This window comes from Austrofundulus limnaeus, unplaced genomic scaffold, assembly GCF_001266775.1.
Source record: "Austrofundulus limnaeus strain Quisiro unplaced genomic scaffold, Austrofundulus_limnaeus-1.0 Scaffold5, whole genome shotgun sequence".
Taxonomy (NCBI): domain Eukaryota; kingdom Metazoa; phylum Chordata; class Actinopteri; order Cyprinodontiformes; family Rivulidae; genus Austrofundulus; species Austrofundulus limnaeus.
In genome coordinates this window covers 3,281,859-3,297,292 of record NW_013952407.1, presented here as the reverse complement: position 1 = coordinate 3,297,292, position 15,434 = coordinate 3,281,859, and the positions used below count along the sequence as shown (strand labels likewise).

General features: G+C 39.8%; 1 protein-coding gene across 1 annotated transcript in view; it reads left to right on the top strand.

Annotated features, from left to right (window-relative positions):
- Window positions 1-15,434, top strand: part of zfhx3b (zinc finger homeobox 3b) — a gene marked incomplete at its 3' end in the record, with an annotated part of 205,084 nt that overhangs the window by 51,550 nt on the left and 138,100 nt on the right.

Genomic DNA, 15,434 nt, shown 5'->3' with positions numbered 1-15,434 from the left:
ATGTTTGTCTTGTATGTCTTCTTGAGTGGGTGTTTCTTAACCGCCCCCTCCCCCTTCCCTGAATGTACAGCACCTTGTGAATTTATTTTTGTGAAAGGCGCTATATAAATAAAACTTTACTTACTTACTTACTTACTTACTTACTTGTCTCCTTCGTCATCTTGTGTCTTCCTCACATCTGTCTAATTTCTAATGGGAGGGGCTTAGTTATGATATGTTTGAGGGAAGTTAAAAGAGACACTGGAACAAAAAAACAGTTGATCCTACTGGCAGTCACCTCCAAGACTTTATCCCATTAAATGTGGCATAACATTTCCCTGGTACAATATACAAGCAATGACTGATGCAATGTTACACAATGGCTCAATGTTTAATGTTTTTATAAAGTTTATGGAAAAGCAAACCTGAGGGCAAAGAGATGCGTTTTTTTTATAATCCACTGATCAGTCATATCTGTTTTATTTAAATGCAGAAAAAAAGATGGATGTGTGAAAATGACAACAAAATGCACTGTGAGAYTTTTAAAACAAAGACCAGTTGTACAAAATATATATAATAAAAAAATGAAATTAGGATGACTTCTGAGTCTGAAAGCCCTAAATAGAGATGCAGTTATGAGGACTGACAAATGGTTCAAACACAAGCACTGCCTGCTGACGTCAATCAGTCTAATTAGCCCAGCATATCCTCCAGTTAGCTCCTCCTAGAAGCACAAGACAGACCTCTGGAAAGGTCAGCATGCCACAGTAGAGACGGAGCAGCGCTTAAACAGAGGTGAAATGGTTTCTTTTCCAAATTGATTCCAGTTCCGATTAGACAAGACTATATTGTGTTGAGCCACTTAAAGACTTAATGGAGAGGCAGCAGTTGCTTTTAAGGGGGCTTTTAAAACAAGACATTAACTAACAAAAACTACTCTGGTGACATCTGGATCAGGGCCCAAAGAGCAGCTTGTCACATGAAAGATCTCCTTGTTTCGATCTTCATCGCTTTCTGGTTTATTTCCCCTTTTTTCCTCCTGTTGTATCTCTTTATCTTCTGCTCCACATGAGGCACAGTATGTACATTCACATGTGGATGCACACACTCAGACGAACGAAGAAAATTCATTACAACTCGGCGGGAAACTTTTTTTCCTCCGCACAGTAAAACTTGCAAAATCACTTTTCCTGTGTTGACACAAAACTGTATGAAATAAATATTTTGTCTGTGCTTCCACAAAAGTAAACCAAGTACCATTAACACCAGACCCCCAGGGCATATATATCTTTTTACACCCTCTTTATAACTCTTTTGACAACAGGCATGTCACAGCCTTGTATATACACAGAAGGAAACATCTGAGCTCGCCAACACCCACACACAGGAATCTGCATACTGCACATTCACCACCTCCCTTATGCTGAATGCATAATATATGTAATGAAATAATGTTTCCAGTGGGGATGGCTATGGCTAGAGGATGAAGATGTGTGGTGAATATCAATGTGAACACCCCCCCCCCCCTCCACACACACACACTTTGGTTCAATTGGTGCGATCGTGGGGGGTAAATGAATATGTGAAAGTGGGAGAAGCGATATTCCTCTGCCCAAAGCTACAGCGAAGGGTCCACACAGATAGAGGAGGGGTTCTTAACAGTCTCCAGCAGTATGAATGAACTCAAGATTTGTACATTGATGGTGGTTAAATTTATCAGCTCTTGTTACAAGCYGACCCAGATGTAGGTTCAGATCAAGAGGCAAGCAGAAGGTGGAAGTCAGACTTTTATTAAAAAAAAAACAACAACGTACAACCAGAGACAATAAGGAAAGCTAACACTGAGGCACAGATTATACTCCACAAATCGGCCAAACTTATATTACTTTTGCAACAACYGTTTKGTARTTTTAACCTATCCAGAACCACACATTCTTTTGAATATCTCAATGAATATCATTAAGGAGACAAATTGCATTTCCCCCCATGCGTCACCTTGACTGACTGTTGTGTGCTCATCTGTTCCATCTTAGTCTGACTCCAGATGCTGCATCTCTGTCAGCGCACCTTTTGATGTTTTAAACATTATCATTAATAATGTTTTCAGAATCAGAATTAATTGCTTTGCTACCGTGTCCTGTTCTCTTCAACTCGGGGAGAGGCATGCATATATCAAGACCAACTACTCTTGTCTTGAAACTTTGAGGTCAGGAATTTGGGGTAAGACTAAAACTTGAATGTGGCCTTCGGTCTTGGTGTGCACCTTCAATGCAAAAAGATCTGTTGTGAATTGCTTGTGTTTTTAAACGTTGCAGTGTCATCAATATTAACTGAGCAGAGGATAATGTGTTGCACAAAATAAAATAGGAGTTTTATTAGGATTTGGAGGACATCACGTGTACTTTTCATAGATCTGTCAAACGTTAAAACTTAAGGAAGAATTGTGGCTAAAAATCTAAAAAGCATGAATTTTTGGCCCAAATTATAACAGTACAGTGCAGAGATGTCACTTTGYTTCAACAAAATGTGAAATATTGGAACTGTCAGAGTGTCAGCACTTGGATGTCATTTATGGCAGGATGTGGCAACTTTTGAATGAGTTTGGATCAGTTGCTAGAGAAGTATTTTTGYGACTTCCAGATGTTCTGTTATCTATAATTCCCAGCTGTGTTCTAAGAGGGTAAATGAGCTGGAAAGTTCCTGTCCAAGTCCTGTTTTACTCATCAAGCTCAGGGAAATGTAATTAGTGCCTTTTTGAGCTCACATTGCTTAGCAACGCAGTCCTAAACAAACATCTATATAAAAATCCCTTCCATTTTCTTATGGCCACACCTCCTCTATACCAAACACCTCCTCTGGAGTGGCTTTGACCATATCCATGCACAGGGGGCCCTGTAATCTGAAGACAGGGTGAGGAATGTATGAAGCATCCAAGGAAACATGAACTGCTATTTTCCCACAAGTATGAAAAAATAGCGGCTATGGCTGTGGAATCTTTCTGACGCAATCGGTTAGTGGAACGGCTTCTGTACATTTGGGATTTGGACAAGGGCTCAGGCCAGGGTGTTGTTAAAGTCTTTGGTTTTACAGATCTAAGATAGGCTTGGAAAGGAGAGTAAGCTGCTGACAAAGGTAAAATCTGTTGAGCATAACCAGAAAAAAATAAAATAAAATACATATAAGCTGCTGGATAGGCCCAATAGAGAGTACTGTATTGTTCCTGATTATTTCATTTTTAACAGGCATCTGTGGGGAACTATATTAATTGTTTGTTGGTCAAACTATCATTAAAAAAGCAGACGCCAGGGTGGCTTTTACAGAACTGTGAGTGGGAGCTATAAGAGCTAAAACAGGAGAAAGCATCACTGAAGAGGCCCCAAGAGCTTTCCGTAGAGACCCAAATTGGCTCCTCAATTCTTCATGCATTAGACAGAAGACGGAGCTCCCAAACACAAAAACAGAGCAAACTTCAATAAGTCTTTACTTATTTCCAGATCTAATTTTCCCTGCCCCTGTAATGGCTGTTATATTCATCATAGTGGTGCATATTTATAAGAACTGTTTTCATCATAGTAATAATGTCACTCTGGATTCCCAAGCAGAAAGACAAAGGAGAGCATGAGACACACATCACAGAATGTGAGTGAAGTTAAATATGTCACAACAGTGGCATTACTGTATTTTTATTTTATTTTATTTTTTGTCTTTTTCTGGACTTCCTCTGTAGGCTATAGAAACACAATATAGAGCTCATTCCTAACCTTTGGGTCTCAGCTGAGTCCAGGAGCTGGCACTCAGTCTACAATGATGTCTTAGGTTCATCAAAGGATACGTATCGAAATCCACCTTTTTGGCCATTAAATGCATTTTGTTGTGTACTTAGTCTTTAGGAGTTCAGAAGAGCTTAAATGAGTCTCTCCTAGTGCTGTCATAAACCAAACTAGGACGCTGGCAAAGTGTTTATCAACCTCTATTTAACCAGGCATATCCCATGAAGAGCATAGATTTCTTTTGGAAGGGGGGCCCAAAAGCAACATGTTTTTGGTCTGTGGGGAAAGCCGAAGTAGTCTGAGAAAACCCACACAAGCACATGGAGAGCATTTAAAGTCCAAATAAAGACCCCAGATACRAACCAGGGATCAAAACCAGTACCTTCTCACTGTAAGGCATCAGTGCTAACCAATGTGCTGCTGTGTAAAACATCTCATTTGGATTTAAAGAGACAGCATCAAAATGAGTTGATCTAAGAAACACTTCCAGAACGAGGATTCAAATGCATGTTTACATTAAGATTACATTTCTTTCTTTCTTTCTTTCTTTCTTTCTTTCTTTCTTTCTTTCTTTCTTTCTTTCTTTCTTTCTTTCTTTCTTTCTTTCTTCTTTGAAAGGAGCCTTGTGCCTCCTGCTTTCTACCCCCACAGTATTTGGATATATATTTAACACCCACATGTGAGGCCTGGTAGAAATGTCTGGGGAATGGAAAGGAAAACAAGCATGCCCTCTGTCCTGGCCCTTTAGTGCTGGCCTGCTATAAATACCTCCGGGTGGTGCGCCAGTTCCAGCACCAGTGGCATGGGAACCTCTTCCTTTCCTTCTCTGGTTCATTGCTTGACCACTCATGTCTAGTCTGGGAAGGTTTTAGCCAGAAGGCAGGCCTGAAGGGTGGGTGGGTGAGTAGGTGTGTGCAGTTCAGGAAAAAAAAATCATGACAGGACTGTGAAGCGCTGATGGTCCTCCTGTTTGTTTTGTTTCCTTCTTATGCGAGCATCCCCGTGTCTTCTCCCGTTCTCCCTCCCTGTCATCTCCTTTTTCAAAAACACTTCATGTATACTGCATTTATTCTGTTTTGCCTTATGAAGATTGTATGAATATGTGCTCTTCAAAGCTCTGAAAAAAAGAGATCCCCTTTTCTATGCTGCAGTGAATTGTTTGTTATGTTACTCCCCCCAAAAATTGATTTAGACTTTTCAAAGGTTTGTTCTTCACAGTGCTGTCTCCCAGTGTCGATGCACGACAGGCTCAACTCATATTTTCAGAGTTTGAGGTAATAGTTTTAAACTGACAGACTAAACAGACTCCCTGGCTGTTCCACCTCTTCACAGTGAATAGCTTTACGTACACAAACACACACATGAACACAAAAATCTGGGTGACTGACTTTGTCTGCTGATTATTTCTTTTCTTTCTTTTCTTTTCTTTTCTTTAGCTCAATATGATTTAAAGTGCAAGTAAAAAAAAGTAATTACTGCTTATATGTTATCTTTCCATCTTGACTGCCTTTCYCCATTTAGTAAATGTGTCAGTGTGGTTCCATACAGTAATTTCAAAACAGGAAATATCTTAGTTGTATGTTTTGGCAACATAACTATGCTAGAGTTTTCAGTACATGGGGCATATACGTTGATATTTGCAAATATATTTTGCATGTCCTAYTGCTAAACATGCTTTCTATTTGGTAATTTAGCAATCTGAATCCACAGATTGCATGTCTACATTACTTTTTTTTTCCTTCGACACCTTCTACCATTTTAGCTGGGCTGCCTTTCTTCTCCCTCTCATTTCAGCCCTACAAGTCTCACTTGTTATTTTTTGGTACAAGGTCTTTTAATTAAGTTTGACATAAGCACAGGGATTAAGTATGCGGTTGAGGAGGGAGAGAAAGGAGCTCTGTTACAGTCTCAAGGCCAGCTGTAAAATGGAACCAGATTGCAACACTTGGAGCTGGAAAGTTTGGACAGAAAAAAGAAGAAGAAGAAGAAAAAAAGAGGTTTAGAGCCAGGCCAAAAGACTACTGAATGTCCAGCCAAAAACGCTAATATTAAAACTCCTCAGGCAGAAAACTAACACTCAGTCTGATCCAATGATAATTTCATTTTCTGCTAAAATACTGCTGTCTCTTCGAGCAATACATTAACAGTTGTCTGTCCAGCCTGAAGACTGATCATCTTGCTCTGCCAAAACCTGCTGCCAAAAATCATTGTAGAAAGCAAAGTACTACCTAGTTAACTACACATTTATGATCTAAGTCCATACACTATTTCCTTCAAGAAACAACAGATAATTTGTGTGCAAGTTTGAAATTTGTTACCAAAACCTGTTTCAAAGGTCTAAATTTCATATTAAAGTAAAAGCTATAAGTTTTTAGAAGAAAGTAAATTAATTTTGCAAGCAAGGGCTAAAACATCAGCTTGTTGATTAGCTAAAGAACAAAATAATAAAAACCTGTCATTAACACTACAAAATCACATGCTATCACTCAATCACTGACACCAAATATAGAAATATAGGCTAAGATCAGCCCCCAGTGCACCGAGCGTGTCAATAGGATTTTCTTCWGTTCTGAACTCTGAGAAGTCTCACACGGAACTTTGCATTCTTAAATAACTCCGGCAAAATGCTTTAATCTTAATGAGTCTGAACAGCAAATCTCTCATCTGCAGCAAAAAGGATTAGGAATGCAGGGGAGAAAAAAAAACAGAAAAAGACCTGCGTTCCACTTTGATGAATTGTGTTTAGAAAATCCTTGGGCATAAAGTTCCCCCGGTGAACAAAGCGTTAGTCGAGAACGGATGCTTTTAAACAACACAACTTATCTGAGAGAAACAGAACATGCATTTAAGTGAAAACACAAAAGCGGAGCTGATTCAACTCCTGTGCAAATGATAAAACTCCTTTCTTCAATCTACTTTGCTACTTTTGGAATTGAACCTGGAGTAGCTTTGCACAAATTACGGGCATTGTGTTTCAGTGCCTCATCAGTGTTTATTTATTCTGCCTGACGCGTTCTGTCATTGTTAAGAATAAATAAATGACTTCATAATTTTTTTGCCTCCTGGTAAAAGCTTGAAATAGATGAAGCTGTGATGAAAAAGGAAGCTGATGAACGCAGGCAGTTTAAGTGCCAAGAGATGCTGCTTCTGAAACCACAAAAACAAACTGTCTGCAATGGGTTTTCTCACCGCTTAAAGAAGATGAGCTTTTCTACTTTAGTGTGAAATTTTACTTATTTAAGCACACCATTATGCAGAGGTATTTATTTGTATTTGATTAATGCATTATTGATGATATGTTAATGTAATCCAAATCAAAGCTGTTCAGTGTTTACTTGATTAATTATTACGCTGTGGTGTAATTTCCCCAAACAGGTTCTCTGAGTGGTCGGGGTTAGAGTATTAAGCCTTTGGCTAAGTCAGAACGCTCAAACTACAAAGAGCCTTACTGCACTGGGACCTGGTCTCGGTTCTCCCTTTCCAACCCTGCACCCACCTCTCCAAATGCCCTCAGGCCTTCAGAAAACGGACTCATTTCTGCTGTATTTACTTTACCTTTCTGTCCAAAACAGGCATCCTCTTTGTTTTCTGTTGTGAACATATGGGTATTTTGATGATGCAGGTCAAAGATATGATTCATACTGTATAGGAAAGTATTGACATAAAATATATGTTCAGCTGATTGAAGTGTGTTTTCTTTTTACATAAATGCATACGTTTCTTTCGCACACACAAGTCTTTGTATGCCTTGTGAGAACATCAACCTGTTTGCAGCGTCGTAGTGAACATTACCCTGCGCTTCATCTGTATTGATCTCTCTCTAACGTACACTCCAGCACGTCGAGCCTAAACACCTGGTCAGCAGAGTGTTCAGCTGAATGACAGATAACATCTGGGAAGACTTCTGCTATCACAGGAAACATTGTTCCTATCCCCCCCCACACACACACACACACACACACACACACACACACACACACACACACACACACACACACACACACACACACACACACACACACCTTGCCCTCCCCTTTATCCCCTTACCCCCATTTTCTGCTCATAAGCACATCCTTCTCATTGATTTTCCATTAACCCCTTCTAGTCTGTGAGTATCTGCCCACCCAGACATGCAGACATCAGTGGATTGATTAACAACATAATAACATCACTATTGCTGCCGGTTCTCATCAGTTTGACCGGGTCTGCGGGCTGATCCTGTCCTCATCCAGCTGCACTCCTGCATGGTTCAGGCCTTCTTTGTCGCTCGTCCTCATCTTTTTTTCTTCTTTATTTCTTAAACCCTTCCTTGTATTTTTTTAGTTTATTTTTTTTTCCTCACCACCTTCTGTCCTCTGCATCCTCCTCCTGTCTGTTTACTGTTAAGTCCTACAGCCTCAGAACAGATATGCTAAAACCCTATTCAAAACACAGCACTCAATGTTCTTATTTGCTTTCACAATACTATGATAGAACACACATGTGTGTATGTTATGAGTGTGCAGACGATTCACTGTTAGACCTGACAGTTATGTGTTGATTCTTGCCATTTTCATCAGTTGTAGACAGGAATTTTCAGTTGAACTATTAGTTTTATCTTTAAGTGCATCCAAACAGCTTTGCCTTAAGTTATTTGTACGAATTATGTTTAACAAATTATTCTTGATGCTCTTAAGGTTGATTTAAAAAAAAAACTTTTTATTTTATTTGGTCTAATTTTTGTTGTTTACCCTAAAAATAAAAACTTTCACCTGTCTACACTTACACAAAAATTGCCATCTCTCTCTCTCTCTCTCTCTCTCTCTCTCTCTCTCTCTCTCTCTGCGTGCGTGCGTGTGTTTTACCAACTTCATTGGTGGCAGAATACAGCCTATACAGTATGTATTTGTTCCATTGTGTTGTTGTGAGCCACAATGGAAGCAAGTTAGAAAGAGCCCTTCATTTAAGCATGGTGTGTCTCCATCAGTCCCACTCTCTGATGTACAAAGAGCCCAGAGGAAGGAGCTTTAYAGCTGTTTGTAAATTGTGAGAACAGGAAAGGTCAACAAAATAATGCCGTGCATTTCTTATTTATTTTTTATATTTTTTTATTGTAACACATTTTCATCTCTCTGTTCTGCAGTGAGACAGCAGGGCTGCGCCCTGCCTCGGTAGTACTGGTGCATTTAAATTACTGTTCTTGCCTGGAGAATAATGGTGAAAGCATAACCCCATTGTATTCTTTGATAAACTCTGGAAAATGCATGGTATGAGTTGAGGAAGAGGCACGGTTTAAGGGCACAATTGCCTTGCAAATCTACCATGGCAAAGTTTTCTGGGGAAAGAGAGGGGGAAACGAAGGGAGAGAGTGTTAGAAAGAAGGAGATGTTGGAAAAGAGGTTTGAAGGAGAGAGAAAAGTGAAAGGAAGATGGAGGATCTTGCACATGGTTGGAGCAGGGGGGTCTGTTTTGCAGGGACGTGTTATCTCTGGGTGCACAGGTCTTTGTTTGCAGGGCAGTGAGGTATAGATTTCCTCTCCGTGTCAGCGCCAGTATTTGGGGCTCAGCGCCGAGGGGACAAAAGCAAAATAATCCACCACTGAATCAGGATTAATATTCAAGCCGAAAATATTAATTCACAACCAAAGAAGAGGAAATGCAGAATCTGTCAAAACGCTCAAACAAATAAAGAACAAAAAAGGCAGACATTTGACCAGAAATCTMTTTCTAAGTCTTTCATATGAGTGCATTATTTTACCAGATCCTGCAGTCTTGTCTCAGCWTTCTGTTTGATTTCTGTATTAATCTTCATAATGATTTTTTATAGAAGAGTGAGAGCCGAAGGAAGCTGAAGAGCTGCATGTTGTTTTTGGCTATTCTTCTCACTAAGCTTTGGATTTAAGATGTGGATTTGAATATTTATGATGAAGAATAATGGAGGTTATAAAAATAAGTCCCCGCAGAGCCAGGCTGTAAGTTATAGGGGTAAGCAATGCCTCCCACATCAAAGAAGCCTGGAGATGTTGACCACTATAGTGTGATGCCAGTTAAAGCCCCATAGCTCTCCATCCTAACCCAGTGGAGAGTTTGAGTCTGCTGAAGATTTATGATCTGAAAGTGTCATTCACTACCAGACTGTGTAGCAAAATTAAGTCATTTAGTGGAATTTAGTTTTGGTAGCTTTAGAAAAAAGAAAGCGAGGGRAAAAAAACAACAAACCTGCCCTCAGGGTGAGATYATTTGACTTCTTTCAAACATTGCTGGATTGTTTTGAGATTGAAACAAGTGACAGTGTTTGTAGATGACATGTGAGTTATTTTTCCAGTTTTAACACGATATCACTTGATCCGAGAAAATGTTTTAAACATGCTGGTTTGGATTTAAAACAAGTGACTCTTCGCCTCCCAGCTCCAGTTTTTGTTTCTCTTTTGTAGAACCCTTAGATGCCAAGATCCAGCTTCAGCATCAGGAGAACAGTGCTGAGCTCCTTTTGAACATCTCAGTAACAAGTCCCAACAACTTTAATGGTGACATGGATGTTCAAGAGCTTTAATACTGTACTTAGAGTTCTTTGCTGTCATATTATCTTCCTTGTAGTAAAAAATGTCCCACATAATTAAAATAACGTTTTTATTCTGTGTTAGTAGAGTATGAAAAAACACTTGTGCATTACCACACCCTTCTCCTCAAACACACATACACAAGTAATCCCACACTCAAGGGCAGAGGCCTGTTGTATACCAGCCTACAAAAAAACCCTTTGTGTTGTTCAAAGAGGCTTCATGGAGGCTCCAATTATTGATAAGCTCTAATGTAATAAAAAAATGTAAACTCTGTCTTTTATACATTGCAGCATAATATGAAAGGTCACCTTATCTTAATCCTCAAATCAGCTGCATCCAGGCCCCTGTTTCATGAAGTTAAAGAAATAATCTAAGAACTCACTCTGAAGACAGCTTGTATTATCTCCCCAAAAGGTCCAATCAGAAGATGTCATTAAAGTGTGCCATGAATGCACTGTAAGGAATGATTATTTCTCTTTTCCAATCGGCTCCAATCATATCACCGAATCAGCTGGACTGTGCGCTCATGGTGTGAAGCTTTATTATGTCCAGTGATTAATCATCAAGCACTACCTTATCCCTCTTAGACACAYAGCATATTCTAGCCTTTTCATAAAAATGAAAAAAAAAATGAAGCCATGGAAAACTTCCCTTTCATCAACATGATGCTTACTTGATTTTCCAGACTCTTGCATTCAATCTCACTTTTTAACTTTGTATAAGAAAATCCTCCTGATATGAAAGAGACAAATATTCTGGCTTTGTGTACAGCCTAATGAGAATGGAAAAGCAAAAGCAATCAGACATCACATCAGAGTTTCAGTGGGCATCTCCAAACTTGGCTCGTTATCTGGATTTAACTCCCTCTGGAGTTTTGTTTGTTGCCGCCGTGATTTGTTTTGGTGTGCCCTTTCCATAACTGCCAACAGAATTATTTTGGTGACTTAAAATTGAAGCAAAGCCGTGTCCTAAAAATATCAAGGAAATTGAGGACAGATTGCGAGTGCAGTCACACGGTGAATTAATGCAGGTCAAAAAGGTTACTCTCTTTCGTGACCAAGTTTAAGCAATTTGTTGTTTGAGTTCTTTGTTCTCAAATAAAAGTGTGTCAAATGTAGACAGATGGTGAAATATTTATTTGGTGACTGCAGTTCAGATTAAATTGTTGTTGGTTACGTTTTGTATTTCACGCCTAATTTGCCAGTGGTACAGTTTTTGTGTGGGTGGGGTGGGGGGGGGTCGGGGAGGATCATCAAACACACATCAACTTTAACAAAGTATAGACTCCATCCTGTAATTAGAAAGAAACTGTAAACAGCTGTGCATGTCTTTCTTTTACGGATTATCTATACTTTATGACTGAGTGTTTGAAGTTATGAGGCTTTCTGAATCAGCACTGCTGGAGCGCTGCTCTTATAGGACATTGTTGTCTTCAATTATTTTCAGTCATATTCCCGTCTGTAAGAGGCAGAGCATCATTTATTATTTAAAGATGCAATCGGTGCTGTTTATCTGAGAATTTTTAAAAACGGGTTATCTTTTCACATAGCATTTTTTTTCTATATTAAACGGAACAAAGTGTAATAAGATGCAGTTTCAAACAGATGCCTGTCTCTCTAGTGCAAGAGCTCATCTGCCATTAATGTGATTTAATATGTACGGTGGCAAGCGGTTGCAGAGAGATGAGAGGTAACGAGCAACTGAGATGCTTTAATATGTACATAAAGGGTCTCACACAGACACCAGCATGGTACAAACACACACAAATACACACAGAGTTCCTGACTAACAATCTGATATGTTTGTATCTCTGTTTAGCAAAAGAGACGTCTGGCTGAAAGAAATGCAGCTAAACCTTGGAGTTGGTTCGTTTCTTTTCTCCAGATTTAAACAATGATTAGTTTTCCCCCAATTTAACTCAAACATCTTGAAAAAAATTGGAGCACTTTAAAACAAAATGAATAACAAGCACTAAATTTGAATATTTACAAGTTGCAATGCAGAGTTACCTGCTCCATGCTCACATAAAACATTATATTCATTATGCACAAGGCTTGATCCCTTAGAAAAATTAAACCTTCCAACCTTGCAAAAACACATTATTTATCCATCCATCCATCATCTTTACCCTTTTCTTTCTTTTGGGGGGGCTGGTGCCCATATCCAGCAGCCACTGTGCAAGAGACTGGATACACCTTTGACAGGTCTACCACAGAGCCACATGAAGACAAAAAAATCAGTCACATTCTCACCTATTAAAGTCACCAATTAACATAAATAGAGGAACCCCATGCAACAGGGGCAGTTCTAGGGGCGGGGCCACAGGGGCATTGGCCCCTGCTGAAATTTGATTAGCCCCCTGAAGTGCCCCTGTTCTGTCGCTCATCTGTCCTTTGTCCAAGAGTGATGATGCTGGATGCAGTTCCATGTCTAAACACTAGAGGAGCTAATGAGCCAAATAGAAAAATTCCGGCATGAATCAAGCTATTATATAGTATTTTTCTTTTCTTAAATTTGAAAAATCCTGTAGAAAAAGTATTTCAACTCACAAATGTTGGCTGGATTATCTCAAATGTTGTGTGCTTCAGAGTATTTTATCTATGTACAGTAAAATGCATGTAAAATTGGTAAGGAGAATTTATAGTGCAAGCTGTTTTAAAATTACATTACAAGTGTTTAAATGCATGACTGGTAAAATATATATACCATACCAAAACCAGCGATTTCTGTGCAAGGACGCTGAATAAATACTTGGCCCCTCTATGAATATTGAGGCCCCATAATGGCCTCTTACTCAGAAAAATCCTAGATTCGCCACCTCCATGCAGGCAGTGAAACATCATGCAAACTCAACCCAGAAAGGTTCCAGGCCTGGATTTGATCTGACAACCATCTTTGCTGAGAGGCAACAGCTCTATCAACTTTGCCACTATTTGTCATTGTTCTTGACCAGCTTCATTTTTTTTTTGTTTTATTCCCAAACCTCTACGTCATGGACCCTGCTGCACCATCCCTCCAGTTACTCCCGATCCGTAACTTTACACTGAAGTCTCTGCCCCTGAGTCCCTGGTGATGAGAGATCARTCCTTGCAGCCTCAGCTGAGGCAGACAAACAGCAATCAATACTTGATAGGAACAGTTCACCTGGGTCAGGCGACCTTGTTGTCCAGCACTCATGGCAACTGTGGTGAAGTCCTCGCAGATTCCGGGTGACTGACCCCTGACGACCTGGGCAGATAAGGTCAGTCTGGTCAGGGTGACCTCAAGCTAAAAGGCCACTGTCCAGTTAGTCTAGCTCTCTTATAATGAAGTGGTCCGTATTGCCTTTCTGTCACTCAGCAATTAGTAGTGGGAGATATAGAGTCATAGATATGTGCTGAACGCAGACCAAGGTAGTGGCCGCAGAATCACATTCATGAAGCAAAGTACAGGGAAAGTGACATGTAAACTACTTTAATACTGGCTCGTAATGACTGGGAGTAAAATGGATCGAAAGAGTTGACATTTGCAGTGGAACTGCTTTATATTTGTGTGTAGGCATTGACACTGTAGTTTAAATCTTGAGGTTTGTCAAAACATGAAATTATGAACGTGGATGTTTTTCAGAATAAACATTGCTTTTTGAATCCTAAATTTCACCCCATTATTTTGAGCCCATTTAAAATGTCATTAAAATTGCTTCAGTTTTTTTTTTTTCTTGATGAATTGATAAACACCTGATGAATGTTTGGTCTATAGGGAGTTCTTGTCTGCAAGCGTCCCTAATGTATTGATGAGGCAGGTGTAACAAGGGATTTGAATATTGACCACATTAAAAGAGAAGTGAACACATCTGACTGTTATTCCTTTGAACTTTTGCTCTTTTTGACACAGGTCATGGGCGGATATAAAATCCCCAAAGCATTTGAGCTGCTGCCTTCACAGACTTGGTGCATTCTTGTATCTGTTAACTATTTAGTTGTCAGTGATTTGGTTAAGTGGCATTGACTTTTATCTGTGCTGTGCTGTGGGGCTGCCACCGGCAATTCAGAATCCCCCTTCCTCAGCTCCAATTTTAGCCTGGTGTCACATCCAGCACATTGCTATTGGCATCTGAGCAAGGCCTAATCAATAGCCCAGGTCAGGGATCGCCCGCGGCTCTGCTGCGTGTGGGCTATTGATCCGACACACACACTCCCACAGGTCGCCCTCAACGTACCAGGAAGTCGTGGCCCTGGATGAAGTGTAAGAGAGAGGAAGAGAGGGATGACAAATTAACAGCACTGCTTTCTGTCTGCTGGAACTGCTGACAAAACCCTGTCATAAAAATAATTTAGTTATTGATTAGCAAGTGGTACACTGTATTCACTTCATTTAAGACAGCTTAAATGGAACATCATTCAAATTGATATTCCGAGTGCAAGCGAGAGGACTGTGAAAAGCTGAGTGGACAATGAGGTCACAAGGAACTTATTTCAATTGAAAGTCCATCACAGGTGTCAGTTTCCTATATTCTCCTCCCTCTTTTTTTCCTTTCTTACTCTCTTTCTGTTTTTTTCACCAATCTTTGTTTCTCTTTGCTCTCTGGATCCTCTTGTCACTTTATCAGACCTGCAACCAGTGAGACTCTGGTTATTTTTGTTGCAGTTTTAAATGTTACTCCCAGAGCGCCTTCATCAGCACCACTCTAAGAACTCTTGGGAACAATTAAACATGAGCTTTAACTCCAGTGTAACCACAGAGGTAAAAAAAAATGAAACAAAATAAAAATCACACATTTTCAAATGGTTGTGACGTCAAATGAGCTATTCGGTTGTCACAAGCCATCAGTATCCCCAAACAGTTGCATTTTTTGTTGCTGTGGAACTATTGGAAGCAGCAAGCATATTTACCAACTTCACAAAACAAACTCTCATGATGTTCAGTCATATGTGTATACATCCTTATACACACACACACACGTGTGTGTGTGTGTGTGTGTGTGTGTGTGTGTGTGTGTGTGTGTGTGTGTGTGTGTGTGTTTGCTTGCTTGCTTGCTTGTTGGCAGTTAAAGAAATTAGTATTTTCTGTGAGCCTGGTCGAGGCAGATGGCCGCCTGTCCTGAGCCTGGTTCTGCTGGAGGTTTCTTCCTGATTAGCAGGGAGTTTTTCCTCTCCACTGTTTG